This window comes from Tamandua tetradactyla, chromosome X (assembly GCF_023851605.1).
Source record: "Tamandua tetradactyla isolate mTamTet1 chromosome X, mTamTet1.pri, whole genome shotgun sequence".
NCBI lineage: Eukaryota > Metazoa > Chordata > Mammalia > Pilosa > Myrmecophagidae > Tamandua > Tamandua tetradactyla.
The window spans coordinates 30073826-30089394 of NC_135353.1; the positions used below are offsets into that span (position 1 = coordinate 30073826).

The 15569-nt window shown below is 38.1% G+C and overlaps 1 protein-coding gene across 7 annotated transcripts in view; it reads left to right on the top strand.

The window, feature by feature from the left end:
* Nucleotides 1-15569, top strand: part of MBNL3 (muscleblind like splicing regulator 3) — a 117932-nt gene that overhangs the window by 59066 nt on the left and 43297 nt on the right. The window contains exon 1 of one of the 7 annotated variants that reach the window (XM_077145088.1): nt 9056-9078. The exons of 5 other annotated variants lie outside the window; for them this stretch is intronic. The gene's annotated coding sequence lies outside the window, so the exon portion shown is untranslated. One more of the 7 variants, XM_077145086.1, reaches the window with a different exon arrangement.

The following is a 15569-nucleotide window of genomic DNA, read 5'->3' on the forward strand; positions in this document are numbered from 1 at the left end:
TGATCACAGTTTCTCCCATAAAGTACAAATGAAGAGCTGTGATTATTTCTTAGAGAAGTCTCATCTTGCCCACCAAACTTGTTCTTCCTCCTTCTCAATAGCACCACCATCACCTCTGATTTCTCCCACATTGTTCACAACTTCCGAGCAGATGTCAAGTCCGAGTCCCCCCTCAGCAACATAGGCAGCTGGGGGAGAGAAAAGTTATGTAAACTCCTTGTGGGCAGGTTCGATGTCTTATTTTTCCACTCTATCTTCCACTGTATCCGGCATAGTCCTTTTTGCCTGGGAGGTGCTTATAATGAGTAAGTTTTCTCTTATCAGACAGTAAGAGCAATGTAATTCCATAAATTTCCCTGCCTACCGTGGTTGCCAGAGAGCTCACAGCTGCATTTTGGGCCCAGGTGCAGCAATTCACCTTCGTCTAGATTTCTGGAGTTTTGGATATCATTATACACATCATCCCACTTTCCCCATGACATGACTCTCTGTCTACCCTCACTGGAACGGTCCTACTGGAAATGTATCTAAGACTTTTGGGAAGAATGTAGTTGTATAATCAGTGAGAAAGCAAGGGAGTAGGGGAAGGAGCTAATTCAATGTCTGTTTCGGAACTTCTTACTTGCAGCTTATTAAGCTAACTGAATGCTTGTCATTTAGACATGTTAATAGATCACAGGCCAGTATTGCCCACTGACAGTCAAAAGTAAACTAAATGCAACTCAGGCCACTTTTAATACAGAAAGGAAGGAGTAACAAACACTTGGAACCCCTTAGACAGGTGTTTACTTCCTTCACTATGAAAAGAAGAAAATGCTGCGTGAGATAATTTTTTTTCTCTATTGTAGTGCCCCAGGGTGTACCTGAGGAACCTTGCATTCGGCACTTGCTTTGAAGTTTGGGAATCTGTTGGTACTTCGGCTTTTTTGATTATCCATGCTGAAAGGCTATGCTCAGCATTGGGTTGTTTTGCTTATTAGATGTGTTAAGTATTTTGCTCCTTTTAGCTTGTTTTTTTTTTTCAGATGTCTTTTGGGGGCTTCTGGGAGAGGAGAACGGGCATTACCTTCAAATAAGTGTGGTTTCTCTAGGGAGTAAAGGTCTGAATTTATTGGAGAGCTAAGGATAATTTATTAGCAAATCCCTTATTCACTTAAATCTGGGCACATAGAGACATTTAGATAAACACTGGGGAAGTTTGTAGGATAAGTATAAGCAGCATATGATACAGAACTCTTGTATACATATTTACCTTTATAACCAATAGCCCTTCTTTGCAGACCAAAAGTGATCGTGTTTCCTATGGGTGGTAGGATAGTTTTGAGAAGCCCAGTTTTTCTTTGGCTTGACCTGGACTGGCCCACTTTTTCATGACTCTTAGCATCCTTGCTGATGTCAGAGATGTGCAATTAAGATGTCAAAATCCCTTCAGTGTGACCTTTTAGGAACCGAATTATCAGTAACATACGAAAATGCTTAGTAAATGGCTAAATCCACTGTTGGATAGGGCAGTATCACTTTACAACCGGGTGTGGTGGGCAGACCAAGAGCCGCAGCATCACCTGAGAACTTGTCAGAAATGCAAATTGTTGCCTCTCACCTCCCACCCCATATCCCTCACCTGCTGAATCAAAGATTCTGGGGCCAGGGCCAAGTAATTTGTCTTTACAAGCTCTCCAAGAGATTCTGATGCACACTAAAGTTTGAGAACCATTGGTGTAGAAAAAACCCAAAATAGTTCTGAAGGGTATCAACTAAGGGTGAAGTTTCTCAGTTTCCGAATTCTTCCTCACCACTGTTTCAAATATCCTTTCTTGGGTTATTGTTTATGTTCAGATCTGGTGCAAGCAAAGTGGTGCCTGTCTTGGAAGGCGTATCTATCTTTGGGAAGCTTATTTCTCCCACAAAGAACATCACAATGCTTATAAGCCTATAGTAAAGGCTCTGAGCAGTCCAGCAAGAAAGAAACCAGTTTAGTTCTGTTTAACCCAACATTTCTCAAATTTGATCACGTATCCCTGTTTTTATAGCACGTAAGGAAACTTCTCATGAAACGTTACTTGCATGTCATTGGGGAAGAATCACCTTGGTGCTTGTGTGAAATCAAGTAGAAAAAAAAAGCATTTTAGTTTTTTGCCCTTTATAAATCTTTGGAAAAATTAGGGACTTTATACCCCAAAACGTCTATTGTAGGTGTTACCAGCTTTCAGAAGTTCAAATGTGAGGACAAAAAGGGCTAATGTATACATATCAAAGGAATTCAAACATGTTTCACGTTTACATGAGTCAACTTTTGTTTCTAAGAGTTGGCCTGTTGAGATGAAAAATATTAAAAATTGCCTCAAACCTATATAAGCAATCCCATAATGAGATTCAATTCTATGGTCTCACCAATTTACATAAATGATATTCAGAATCACTTTACTGTAAGTGATTACTTGTTAGTATTTTAATCACCTTTGACATCTGCTCTTACAGTATATTACTTGCGTTGCTTTATCCTCCCAACTTACCAGGAGAAAATGGCTTACCTTATTTCATTTTATCGTTTTATTATATATTATAAATAAAATAAGAATAATTATGGCAAAGTTAAAGGAAAAAAAAACCAACCAAAGACTGTGATGCTCCATACTTTTTCATATAATGGGAATTACTTTGCATTTTTATTCATAATGACTGTAAAGAGAATTACAGTTACACTAAATCTTCAAGTTCGAAGCATCTGATGGCACAAGAGTATCTCTTGACTGGATAAACCTGTACCCTAAGTATGCACTGGCCTATCGCCAGTTGAAAAGGGAGCAATAATTCTTTTCTCTTTCCAGTTATTTGCAAGGACAAGATTAAAGCCTGGATCTGTTGGTTTTTAATTTTGTTATCTCTGTCATTTCACCTACCATAGCACTAAGCTGTGGGAGCAGCAACTGTTTAATGATAATGTCCAGTTCTAATAAAAGAGGTGTCCTTGGCTTTTAAACGTTGTATATAAATTCCCTTCCTAGGCACATGATAATTTGTATTTCCCAGATAATTAAGAATTACTCCTTTTGTAGGGCAAGTAAAATGGTAACAACTATAGCTTGTGATCTCTCCAGTCTTTTTATACTTAATTCACAGTAAAGTTTTGGCTCTATTATAAAGAACCAATAAAGAAATCCAAATAAGGTATTTTTCACATCTTCTACTAGTTTTCTTCCAGAGCTTAAGTTTCACTCTTTCCCTTTAATTCTCTTAAAGTACCTATAAGTATTTAGAAGCAGGACTTATTCTTAGAGAAATGCAGAGACATAATTGGAAAATAATTTACCCACAATGTAAAGCTAACCAGAATTCAGGGCACTTGAATCTCAGTCTAGGACTCTTTCTAATAAAATATTGCATTCATTTAAAATTTAAATTGATTCCTCCTTTGTTTAGGAACAAGTACATTAGTAGACAGTATGAAAAGACTGTGACCTGGTTTGAAACAGTTCATTCATATCGATAATGGATTTATTTGTCATTATTGTTTCCCCATAACATTATCTCTAAAAGTATAAGTACGCTTTTGTAATCTGAATACTCAATTGTCTAGTGTCTTCTAAGAGCCAGATTCCCTACTCTCATCAACAAATGTATATAATACTTATCTTTCAAAAACTGCAGAAAAACATAAATGATAAATTATATTGACTAGAATTGACATGCTTACATTATTGACATATTTACCTCGCGCAGCCACAAATTCATTTATAGTAGTAAAATCTTTAATTTTATTTTGTGAATACTGATTACCGAAGAAATGGCACTATAGAAAGGAAAATGAATAACCATAACCCTTGTTCACAGGCTCCAGCTGATGCTCTTAAAATGTCAAACCCTAATTCTTAGCTCCACAGATTGATCACACCCCTACTTTGTACCATCTCAAAGTATATAACTCTGGTCATTTCATCAAATCCCAAATAACATCGAGCTCTTTTGGGGGTAGTCTTTTGTGATGTGGCATGTGTAGTGCAAGTGAGTTCTCATTTAACTTTATTCTCAACAGAGCATCATGTTTCAGAAGACCATTTCCTACCATTTTGGGCCAGGGTTGATCTTTTGTCATTGTATGGAAACTTTCTCTGCTTTGGGATAGTGTCGAATCTACAGCACTCAGACGCTGTGGCCTGAGTAAATGTGTTTCTGAATGGCACTACTGTGTTTTAAAGTGATTCTTCTTTTAGGGTGGTGACAATAGTCAGAAAAGTGTATGACCAACTCTTTCGTTGAGCCCCACTTCCATTTGTTCTCTACGTCCATGGGAAATTGCTAGACTGTTACTGTTGTCGGGTCATGGTCTCTTGTGCTTAAGCGCCCATGACCCGTGTGACGTCCAGCTAACTCCCGATAATTTGACACTGCTTCTACCAAACCAATTGGCCAAATGCTACTGTAGTGCAAACATTTACTAAAAAGCTGTGCTAAGAAAGGAAATGTTTATTCTCATTGTTCTGCTTCAGTGAGGATGAGGGACTGTATATTTAATATTTGGTTACCTTGACTTACTTCTTTTCAACTCAGCCAGAGTTCATAGATACTTAACATCTCACTTGCCACATGCATGTGTCTTTTAAATAGTGTCTGCACATACCTAACAGCCAAAGTTTGATGTACAACCTTTATTATAATGCTAAAGGGAAAATAATGGTCTAGACAATAGAAATATTTGAACTAGCTCATTCTTCAGTTTAGCACATGTCAAAAGATTAAGAGGCAATTAATTGAAGTGGTTAAGAGTATGGGCTCTGAGCCAGGGCACCTAGGTTCAAATCCCAGCTCTGCTACTTATTAGCTCTGTCACCTTGGGCATATTATGTCAACTCTCTGTGCCTCAAGTTTTCTCCGCCATAAAAGGGGGGTGATAATGGCACAGACCTGTTAGGGTTATCGTGCCGGTTAAATGAAATAATGCATGTAAAACACTTAGGATAGTGCCCTGCGCAATACAGTTACCTATTATTATTCAGATCACTGACAGGATGTGACAAAAAAAAAAAGTAAACCAGATCATGGCATTCTATAAACCCCTCAAATGAGTATTGTGATTATGACTACTTCTTGGTATTAATGGAAAAAATATAATTTTACAAGGGCCTCAACCTGGTCTCCAAATGTACCTCAATAATTTTCACATGCCAAATAACATGAGCCAAAACATTATACACAATTACTCTCCAGTTTACTCATGAACGGTCAGAAAAGGTCACATCTGAAGGGTCCCTTGACTATATATACTAGAGTCTGGTATATAAAGTCAATGTAAAACATGAAGCAAAATACTACATTAGTAGTAGATCTCAAATAAGTGTTCCAGTTATCGTTAATGGGAAAATAAGTATAAAACAGGGGCATAGCAATATATTTCATGTATATATTCCACTGTATCACCTTATCAGATATTTTTCAAGAATGAAGTTTGATTTACCTTTGATAAGAGACACACGAACGGGGCATGCAGAGCCCAGAAGGGACTAACAGGCTTATTGAGACAAGGCAAGAACTGAAAACAACAACCACACAGTAGTAACCCCCACTAACATGGCAGGGTTTGAAACCTGGCAATGGAGGTGAGACCTCTGATATTGAGGGACTGGCGGTTCCCTACAGGAATTAGTGACATTTCCATTGCTACTAATAAATAGGAGCATTATATGCATATGCTTAGAAGAACAGTCTAAGTTTGTGAAATGTCTCATTTTATTTTTTAGAAAAACATGTTTTCTGACGTTTTCTAATTTTAACCTAGTTTTCAAGATCGATTCAGTAGATTTATTTTATTTTCCTTCACCGAAGTGGTCCACTAATTAAAAGGTAGTCATTAGACTATCATTCTGCTCTTAGGAACGTTTTGTGCTTTGTACAGAGTATAGTTTTTAAGGAACAGTACATTCTTGCAGTGCTTTACACTTTTACATCTTGTTCCAGCTCTTTAAACTGAATTGGGGAGTACAATTGATATACTTTAAAACTAATTAACTCTCTGTTCTTTGCTTTGTTTTTCCCCCTTATTTTGGATTGGGAAGACAGCTACCATTTGGCAGTGGTAATATTTCAATTTCTTTGCTTTAAGTGTGTGAGATATTTATGTTTGAGAGATTGATTTATTTTAAAACATAAAACCTACACTTCTCACTTTAACTTCTTTAAACTAACTCTACTTCTACTTGCGTTGTTTGTAGATGACCTTCTTTAGTTCTTTAAATACCAGGAACAGTTTCATCATCATCAAATATTAACTGCTTGCTGAAAGCAGGAGGTGAATTAGCAAGGTTACTACATTTAACTAAATTAGATTGGGAAAGGATAATTTTGTAGCACATGTACTTAAAAGTTACCTCGTTGCCTCATCTAGAACTTTGCCAATTCTGTTCAGATCTCTGAAACAAATTTTGGATGAAACTTAAGATATTCAGGCCTGGCAGAATAGATCTTTATTTTTAAAAGAGAAGGAATTTGTGCCAAATAAATTGCTTGCTTTCATGTCTGCAGAACAGAAACAAACAGCAATTTAGCCTAATTTTGCGATGCTTTTTTTAAAAGAGTCATGGCTCAGAATGTCACTTTATTTAAATACACAATGCATTTGGAGTTTGAAATTTTCTTTGGGGATTTGTGTGGTCTTCTAAAATGCCTACAATTTTAATGACAACTTAGCACAAAGATTTAAAAAAGACTTGATGATAAAAAATATATTATCACTACAAAGTATAGATTTCGTTCATGCCCTCGAAGTATTTTAATAACTGTACATGTCACAATGTGAAACTTTCTACTTGGAAATCACACGTTTAGTTTTAATCTGATAGTAGGGTAAGTGTGTAAAGAAAATACTTATTTTGAAGTGAATATATTTGGCTCTGTTTAGAGTTTAAAACACGAGTTCACACTCACGAATATAGCAGGACCCATTTCCATATCATGCTTTAAACATTCTTTATCCGAAAAAAAACTTATGCTTAGCAAACCAGGGACTGATTTTCATCTTTGTGCCTCCAATTTCAAAAGGCAGAGGTAAATCAGTATCTTGATATAACCTTTTGGTAGACGGACATGTCGCTGACTATAAACCTGTAATTATTTAATTTTTTCTCAGCAGTATACTAAGCCCTGCAAAGATAAATTGCTTTAATCTGTACAATAATCAGTGTCTTTGTCACCTTATATTCTACTTATATGTCTGTAAAATATGCATTTAAATTTCATTGTACTTTGAAACTTTCTTTTTACTGAGAGACAGGAAATACTTAATTTTGCCTAGTGAAGACCCTTAGGAATTGAAGGGATTACCAAAATACTTTCCTATTTCCCAAGTTTTAGTACAGTTAAAACTCACTTGAGACCCTTAAGTCATGGAAAACCCAAAGTAGCTGGCATGGCTTCAAGGGATGGAAGTCGCCGAATAGAGAAGCCAGTTGGACAGAGAAGGCTGGAAGTTCTTATTTCAGAACTTGCCTGCCTGAAGAATTCAAACAGAAGAAGAAAGCCAGAGAAGCCCTTTGGGAAGATCTGAAATGTCTTAAAGCTTTGGAAAGAGATATTGGGAGGATGATTGTGGATCTTGCTTTTGTAGCTGTCAGAGGAAAAACCCCCAGCTTGTTAGTTTTGGGGAGATCAAGTATAGGCAAAACTATTACATGGCGTTTCAATGGGAGATCCAATTTGGGGGGCAAGTTAAAATGTTTTTCTATTTACCAGAGAAATAGGAATGAAATATGGAGGAAAACAAACCTGACTTATAAAATGCAGTTTGCCTCAGTTTGAGCTTTACTTTCTTAATCCCTAGGGTGAGGGAGTTGGATTAGATCAGCATTTTCATAAGGTACCCTAAATAGAGGGGGTGACAGGTGTTTGATGAAAAAAGGGGAGAAGTTTCTGCGATTAAATTCTGGGTTAACTAAAAGCAAGCGATTTCATTACTGTAGGACATATGAAAATCTTTATTAAGCTCTCATATATTATCATTCTCCTTGAGAAGCATATAAGATGCTCTTTCTTAAAACCTTTTGACCAGGAAACCCAGTTTTTTTTTTTTTTTTACATGGGCAGGCACGAGGAATTGAACCTGGGTTCTCTGGCATGGCAGGCGAGCATTCTTGCCTGCTGAGCCACTGTGGCCTGCCCGGACACCCAGTTTTTGAGGATCCTCTCTTGGATCTAGTGGTCTGTGGTCCAAATTCTGGCAAATGCTGGGCTAAAAGATCCATTAGAGCCTTTCCAGGATTATCATCAGTGTTCCTGTGGCATGTCGATAAACATAAACATCTGTCGTATAGAACAGTTTCATTCTTTCTGACCCTGCTAATTCAGAATCTTTATAATTCCAGTGAAAGAGTCTGCATTCTTAATGAATAAAAAAATAATTTCAGGACAGTAACTAGTAATTGTATCCTAAATGCTGACAATTGCTATTTATGTGATAGATGTATCCTGTAATTTGGGGCCATTATGGATGGCCATTTTTCCTGAATACATTATTTTGCTTATTAGAATCAGCCATGCTCCTCTACTTCCCCCTCTCTTTTAATGTGAGTAATGGAGGGTTAGCTGAAAAAGATACGCAAACAGTGGCTATTTGTGTGTTTCGAATGTGTACCTGCATACATCTTCTGTGTGTTAAAGAAACATGATGCTTAATCGGTCATTTTCCTGGACTTTAATCATGACATTTGCTTGAATTTGAGTGTTCAGTAGACAGAACTGGAAAACACACACACATTAACCTGCCCGTCTACACACACATGACACATACAGACAGATTAAAACCTTAAAAAGCCTAAAAGCCTCATCTTCATGTGATGTTTCACATGTTCAAAAAACAGTTGTATATATTTGGAGTAAGAAGTTATGCAGAACTTGGTCACATACTATCCTCATAGAGGGGGAGCTCCGCCAGGCATCAAGGTCATTCAAATAAAAAGTTGCGCCACTGTGGGAGGGGAAGAGTGACTGGTTGGATAGTGAGTGGTAGGAAGCTTTGGGAGGGAGGAGCCACGGAATCAAAAATAGCTTTCTCCAACAGTCAACTTCCATAAATTCCTTGCAGCTGGTCAGGTAAGCTGGGGCTGAGCGTTCCCTCTGCTCTGAGTGCTCTGGGCAACCGGAGGCCTGGCAGAGTCTGGGCTCATTCCATGGAGGGGTTACTTAGGACCTTAAGCTAAAAGGACTAAAGTGGGTTTTTGAGGATTTGACTTTATTGCATTCAAATCACCAGCATAGAAGAATGGCTAGGGATGACGTTGCCAGAAGAAATGTCGCGTGAGGCATACCCCTACTGAAAAAGTATTGTTCATCAGAAATCCAAGTTTAATTGAGTGACCTGTAATTTTACTTGCTAAATTTGGCAATCCTAGATAGGAAGGATTCGAGGCAGAATCCCAGGCCTGGAAGAAAGTGTACAAGCAGCTGGTGTCCTCTTTGTCCTAACTTCTAAATTGTTGTGGTAAGTGACTGGATGGGATGTGCATGGAGCAGAGGGAAGGAAGGGAACCCTAAGAACCGGGGAGATGATTATGGGCCGCCGCAAGCCTCCTTTATGTTGTCGCGCAGGGAAGCCTTTGTAGCCGTTTTTTTGAAGTTCGTATGAATTTGTGTGTGTGTGTTATTTCCTGGAGCACAATTTGAATGCCATTCAGTTTCCTTTGCTCTTTTTCTGTATTTTAATGACCTTTCATGTTGGCAGCCATGGACTGCTTTGAAGACAACCTCCATCGATATTTAGCACCAGGAATTCCTTCTGACTCCTGGTAACTCAGTACCAAGGTACCTCATTGTCTTGGTTTTAATTTGATGCTAGTTTTAAACAGAGATGATTGCTGCATTCTTAGGAAGCCAATTGCTGAGCAGACATTTAGTTAATATTTTTATAAAGCTGTTGGAAGTATTTGGTCAGACCCGGGGACGGGGAGAGAAATGCATGGAGGGGTGGAAGCAAAGTTGGGGTTGTGGTGAGGCAGCCTGGGTTTCACTGTAAACAGCAGCTAGGTTTTTAAGTACTGTTGACTCTTTAAAAGATTTTAAAGAAGGATGTCAAGTTCACGATTGTTTGAAAATCAATGTTTAACGGAACTGAAGCTAGATATAGGTTATGGGGTGAAGCGGGGACATTTTTCTTCTAAGAACTCAGCCTATGCAATAGAGACCAGAATAGAGACCAGCAGGCTGGGATTAGTTGAAAACCCTGGTTTCAACCATTGGCTAAATGGCTTCAGGGAATTTGACTTGCAGCTTTCTCCAGTATGTGGTGGAGGGGAAGGGGGGCAGTTGGAAAGGGCAGTTTGTTCTAAATTGACCATAGAAGGGCAGGGGCCCTTTGGGCAGGCCCAGATACTGAGCAGATAGGCATCTGCTGCAAATTCCCTTATGCCCGCAACTCAGTGGGGCCCTGTATTCTGGGGGCTCTTGTGGCTGGAGACCCCTGAAATTCGACAGGGTTTGTGTCTGTGTGCCTCATGGCCTCCGGACACTTCCCATTCGGTTATACTAAATAACCAGGATTTTACAGCCATGATGGCCACATACAGCTTAGGGTGTATAGTCATAGCCAAAAAAAAAAGTTGCAAACTAGCTATTTTCACAACCCTAATAGAATAATAGTTCTTTTGGAACAGATAAGCATGAGTACCCTCAGTCATTTGCTATTCTCTTCTTTGAGGGAGAAGAACTTAGGAAAGGAAATAGCGAAAGAAGCAGGCTTCTAAGGCAGATTTAATGCTATGTGCTATGTCATTGTTCTCCCAAATTTCATTCATTCATTCAACAAACTTTTACGGAGCAGCTGCTATTCACCAGGCACAGAACTAGCCCCGAGGAAGACACAGTTCTGCCTTTAGATAAGCTCAAAGTCTAACAGGGCAGACAGGCATGCAAGCAACTTGATGTGAACGGTGATAAGTGCTACAATAAAACTGGGTCCAAGGTGCATTTAGAGCATGAAGGAGAGAGAGATAAATGGGATTGGGTTTAGGGAGAGGGATGCAGGAAAATCTTTACAGAGGAAGAGTCATTTCAACAGAGAATCCTTACTGAGTAGAGTCTGGAAACTTGGCTTCCTTACAGAGCTGCTTGAGAATCAGAATAAGTGACCTTAATTCTCTTGGCCTTCACTTTCCTTCTCTGTGAGATAAAGGTGCCCAGGATGTCCCTTAAAATCCGGTCCAGCCATGAAATGTTATAATTCTGGGAATAAAGTTATCTTAGTCGGCTCTTTCAGAATAACAGTGTGATTGTTAAGCCTATTCCTCCCTTAATCTTTTGGAGGTCACAATTTGAAAGCGGTCTTGGGGCAGATAGGGACGTAAGTTCTCCCGTCCTCCCAGATTCTCTCCCATTTAGACTTGATGACTGTTTTGCACCAGTCATTGCCTTGTGTGTGGGATGTGTCAAGAAAACAAGATTCCAACCATAAGAAGGTTGGGTACGGCGCTAGTTGCAAATGGGGTTAGGGGCTGCTGACCTTCCAGCTGGCTGGCCCTCTCCATGGAGGTTTTGGTCTGCCTCATTCGTTTTGCCTTCAATGTACTCAAGAAATAGTTTATTAAACCCTTTTATTTTTTTCAGGTTTCTTGCCTTCATCCCAAATTGAAATGGAAAAGTTTTATGCAGGATTTTAAAATACCCTTTGAACATATACATTGATATTTTTAGATGATAAAATGTTTGGAGGAGAAAATGGTGCAGATTATGGCCATTTTTTCGAAAAGATTGAATTCTAAGAGGAAGAAAGGTGGGAAATTTGCCATTACTATACTGACATCTGGCTAATACGCAGTCTGTGTTGACACTGACTCATTTTTAGCTTTCAGGTTTTTTCTAACTTTTAATAGATCCATGTTGGTTTTAGAAACCAGACAACCTCGTACATATGATGTGTAATTCTAAAATCACTGTTACTTCCCCTGAGAGCCATGTCTATACGTATATATATATAAATATATGTTACAGTGGGGCAGCATCATCAATAGGAATTTTCATTCAACACAGGATCATAAAAATGGAATAACATTTTCCTTCATAGAACAGATGATCTATTCAGTGCCTTTATTTAACATTAAATTTTAGCTTTTGGTGATCGAGCAGAGCACAGAGAGTACACCTTTGAAGAGGTGATCCAGTTACAATTGTATTTGTGGTTTTGTTTTTTTTTAATAATTCTAAATGTATTTAATGAAGCAAAGTCATCGTGCAAATAGCTGTTTCTGTTAAGCTACTATGACTGACAAAGGGTAATTTCAGCTTCTCTCTTGAACATAAAAGAGTACATTTGACCGGGTTTTTCTGCCACCAACTGCATGGGAAGTCTTGTACTTGACACACTCTCAGTCCTCAAATCTCCTAAGACTTAGGTGGGATTTAAATCTCTACAATGCTACTTTCTCTTTCAGTCAAAGGCTTTGTACTCATTTGTGAAAAGCCTGAAGGTAGGAAAAAGGAAATAGATTGAATTTTGGAGGCTTATAAATGCTCTGCAACCTTCTCCATTGTCTGTCATCAACTTTTTGATGCAAGTGTATTTCAGAAATTTCACTGGGCTTTTCCTTCTGCTGCTTTTTGGGAGCATTTTCAAAGACAGTTGAATTAAAAAGGAAGCCAGAAGATTCGTAAGTATAGTAGCACAGATTTCTGCAGAGAATCACTTTTCTGTTGAATCACTTTGCTCTTTTCTTAACTCACTATCACAGTGAAAGGCCAGAGGAAAATGATTTTAAGTTTAAGGACAAAAGAAAATAGAAAAGGGGGGATTGAAGTGAGCCTAAATGAGCCTGCAGTCTAATTTCTTTAATACTTCTTTTTATTTTGCATGTGTATTTGTACAGATAGTTGCAGAGAGATTAAATAGACAGATGGATTTACAGGTTTTGACTTAACATGGCTGCTGTTTTAAGGATATAGCCTGCTCTGCAGGGGATAGTGACTGTCATAAGTGCAACATTTGTAGGGTTGTTTATGACATGATCCAAGGCTTTGAACTAAGCACATGACAGCTCTGAGTTTCTGGGTCTAAAGCTGGGTCTAAACTGGAAGATGGAGGGTGGGACACCACTGACTTGGCTTGAGAAAACTGCAGGCCAAGTTATAGACCCAGTGAGATAACGTATCCATTGGCCAACTTGGAGTACTTGGCTGGTTCATGGAAAACGTTAGAACTTTTCTAGTCCATAGTCATTGATTTTCTTGAAGGACCAAAATAATAGGTGATAACTTATTCTGCTGGGACAATCCCTCCCCTGACCGCCACCCCATCCATACATGCCTTGCTAAAGTCTTGTCCCCTAAAAAGGTTTTAAAGCAAATGTTAGCAATGTTAAAAATAAAGTCTGTCCCTTCAAAACTGCAATTAAAATATTTTGGCCTATAATTAAGTTTGGGACTCTTGAAGAATGGATTCTGTATAAAGTAGATTTATTATCACCTAATGTTGTACAGATAAATACATTATCTAAAGTCATTTTGCAAAAACTTAAAAGGCTTAGATTTCTTTTGAAACATTGTGTTCCACAGGTAATGTATTTATTAAATTACTCGTTCTATGTCCTTCTATTGTTTGGATAAAAATACAGATTCTTTTTTTTACTTTTTAAGCTCTCTTTAACATAAGCAACAGTCTCTGGTGAGGGAGTACATACTATGAATTTGCATTGTGATAGAATTAAATTATGGATTCTGTCTTTCAAAACAGAAAGCGTTAAAAATCAACTAAAATCTCATAACTAAGATGAGTAAGTTTCTTTAAATCTCATTGTGCCTGATATTACATATTTTAGCTTCATGTATGACTTGATGTAATTTTTAAAGTGTAATTCTCACTTTTTTCTATTTCAGTGTACTGTTTTGGTTTGTGAAGTATCATGAGTTTCCCAAGAAAAGTTACTATATAAACGAAACTGATATAAAAAACGCAAAGGCATGTACTAATTCTTTATCTGTGGATTGACAGGAAATGTCCTAAATACACTGTGTTCTTTCCCTCCCTCTGTCCCTACCTCCCTTCCTCCCTTCCTTCTCTCTCTCTCTGATGGTATTCAGTGGGTGATAATGAAGCTCTAAATTGTAGCAAGTGGCGCAATCCTAATGTAGTATTTCTTTCTCTCTTTTTTAACCTGATCGATTGTTTACAATTGCTGAATATGAAAGACAATCTTCTTTATGTAGTTATCAAGAAGAGTGGTGGCATTGTGATCTTAAGGCAGTCGTGCCCAGCAGTTGCCAATTTCTTTTCTCACTGCCACTGTGTAACTACCTCCAAAGCATGGGAAATAGGGTAATGGCCATAAATCTGGGTATGCAGGAAGACAAAAAACTAGTTAATCAAAGGAGAAGGAAGGTCAAGAGTAAGTTATTAAAACAAAACAAAAAACCCACAAAAACCAGCAAGTTATTTAGACCTGTTTAGGTGGCAGGGTTTCCAAATGCTGCTGCAAGTAGTGATAAGAGACTGAAATTTAGAGAAGAGGTCAGAGCTTGAGATAGATTTAAGATCTGAGCAACTGCAGGGCTAAGTGAAACTTTGGAAGACCCTCATTTCTCTAGGGCAGAGAGATTAGAGGCAAGCAGACAATTTAGGACAGAACCTAAGGGAAATATTTAATGTTAGGGTGTGGGAGGAAGAAAAGAATTCCCGAAGTATAAACTAGCATGCTTGACTGTGAAAGTCACCAAGTGCCACTGGCTCCTTCAGGCTATTCATTCTGAGCCATCCTCAGTTACACTGGACAATCTGGGGACTGTCAATTCCCTGGGGCTGTCTCTGCCATGGTGCATGTATTGGTAGATGTAAAAAGAGGCTTATGGTTTCTCTTAGGGGGTATATTCATGGAGAAAGGTCTCCATTATTGTGATTTTTAACATATAAGGATTTCCTTACAGTACTTATATGTACTAGAATTATGTAGCTATTCCTAGGCTACTTTTATGAATTCAGAGAATCAGTTTAATACCGTTCTCAATTCTTACTACCAATAAATTCTTCCTTTTCCAGGATTTGCAGAGAGAGAAATAATGGTACATTGAAACTAGGATAGTATTTGATTGTATAAACCATTTTAACTTTATTTAAAGCAGATTGATCAATGGAAGAATAAAAGGATGACCCAACAGAAAACAATAGCACATCCTTCAATTTATGATGCTAAGTTTTAAATTATACTCAGCTTCTTGCCAGAGGAAGTAAAACAATAGAGCCACCTCTATCCCAGTGATCTAACGTGTAAATGAGCAGTTGCAGTGCATCTGGCTTTGCATTATATGTAGCTCCATAAAGGTTTTAAAGGGCATATCTTTCTTCTCAGTGAAATTATAAGAATGCTTTAGTAATTAAATAACTAAATATGGAAGAATGATTGTGTAAACCATTTAGGTGTCCATGATAAATACAGAAAATTAATAGCATGTATTGAATGAAAATTATTGGTGGACTAAGTCAGTTTTCTTCTGAGAGTTGACATGGCCTAGCAACTTGGACTCCTCGGTCCAAAAAGAAAAGCTTGCCTCTTTTCTCTACCCCTGTCTGCAATAATCTCATGTACTGTAAAGAATGTTTGCAGTAT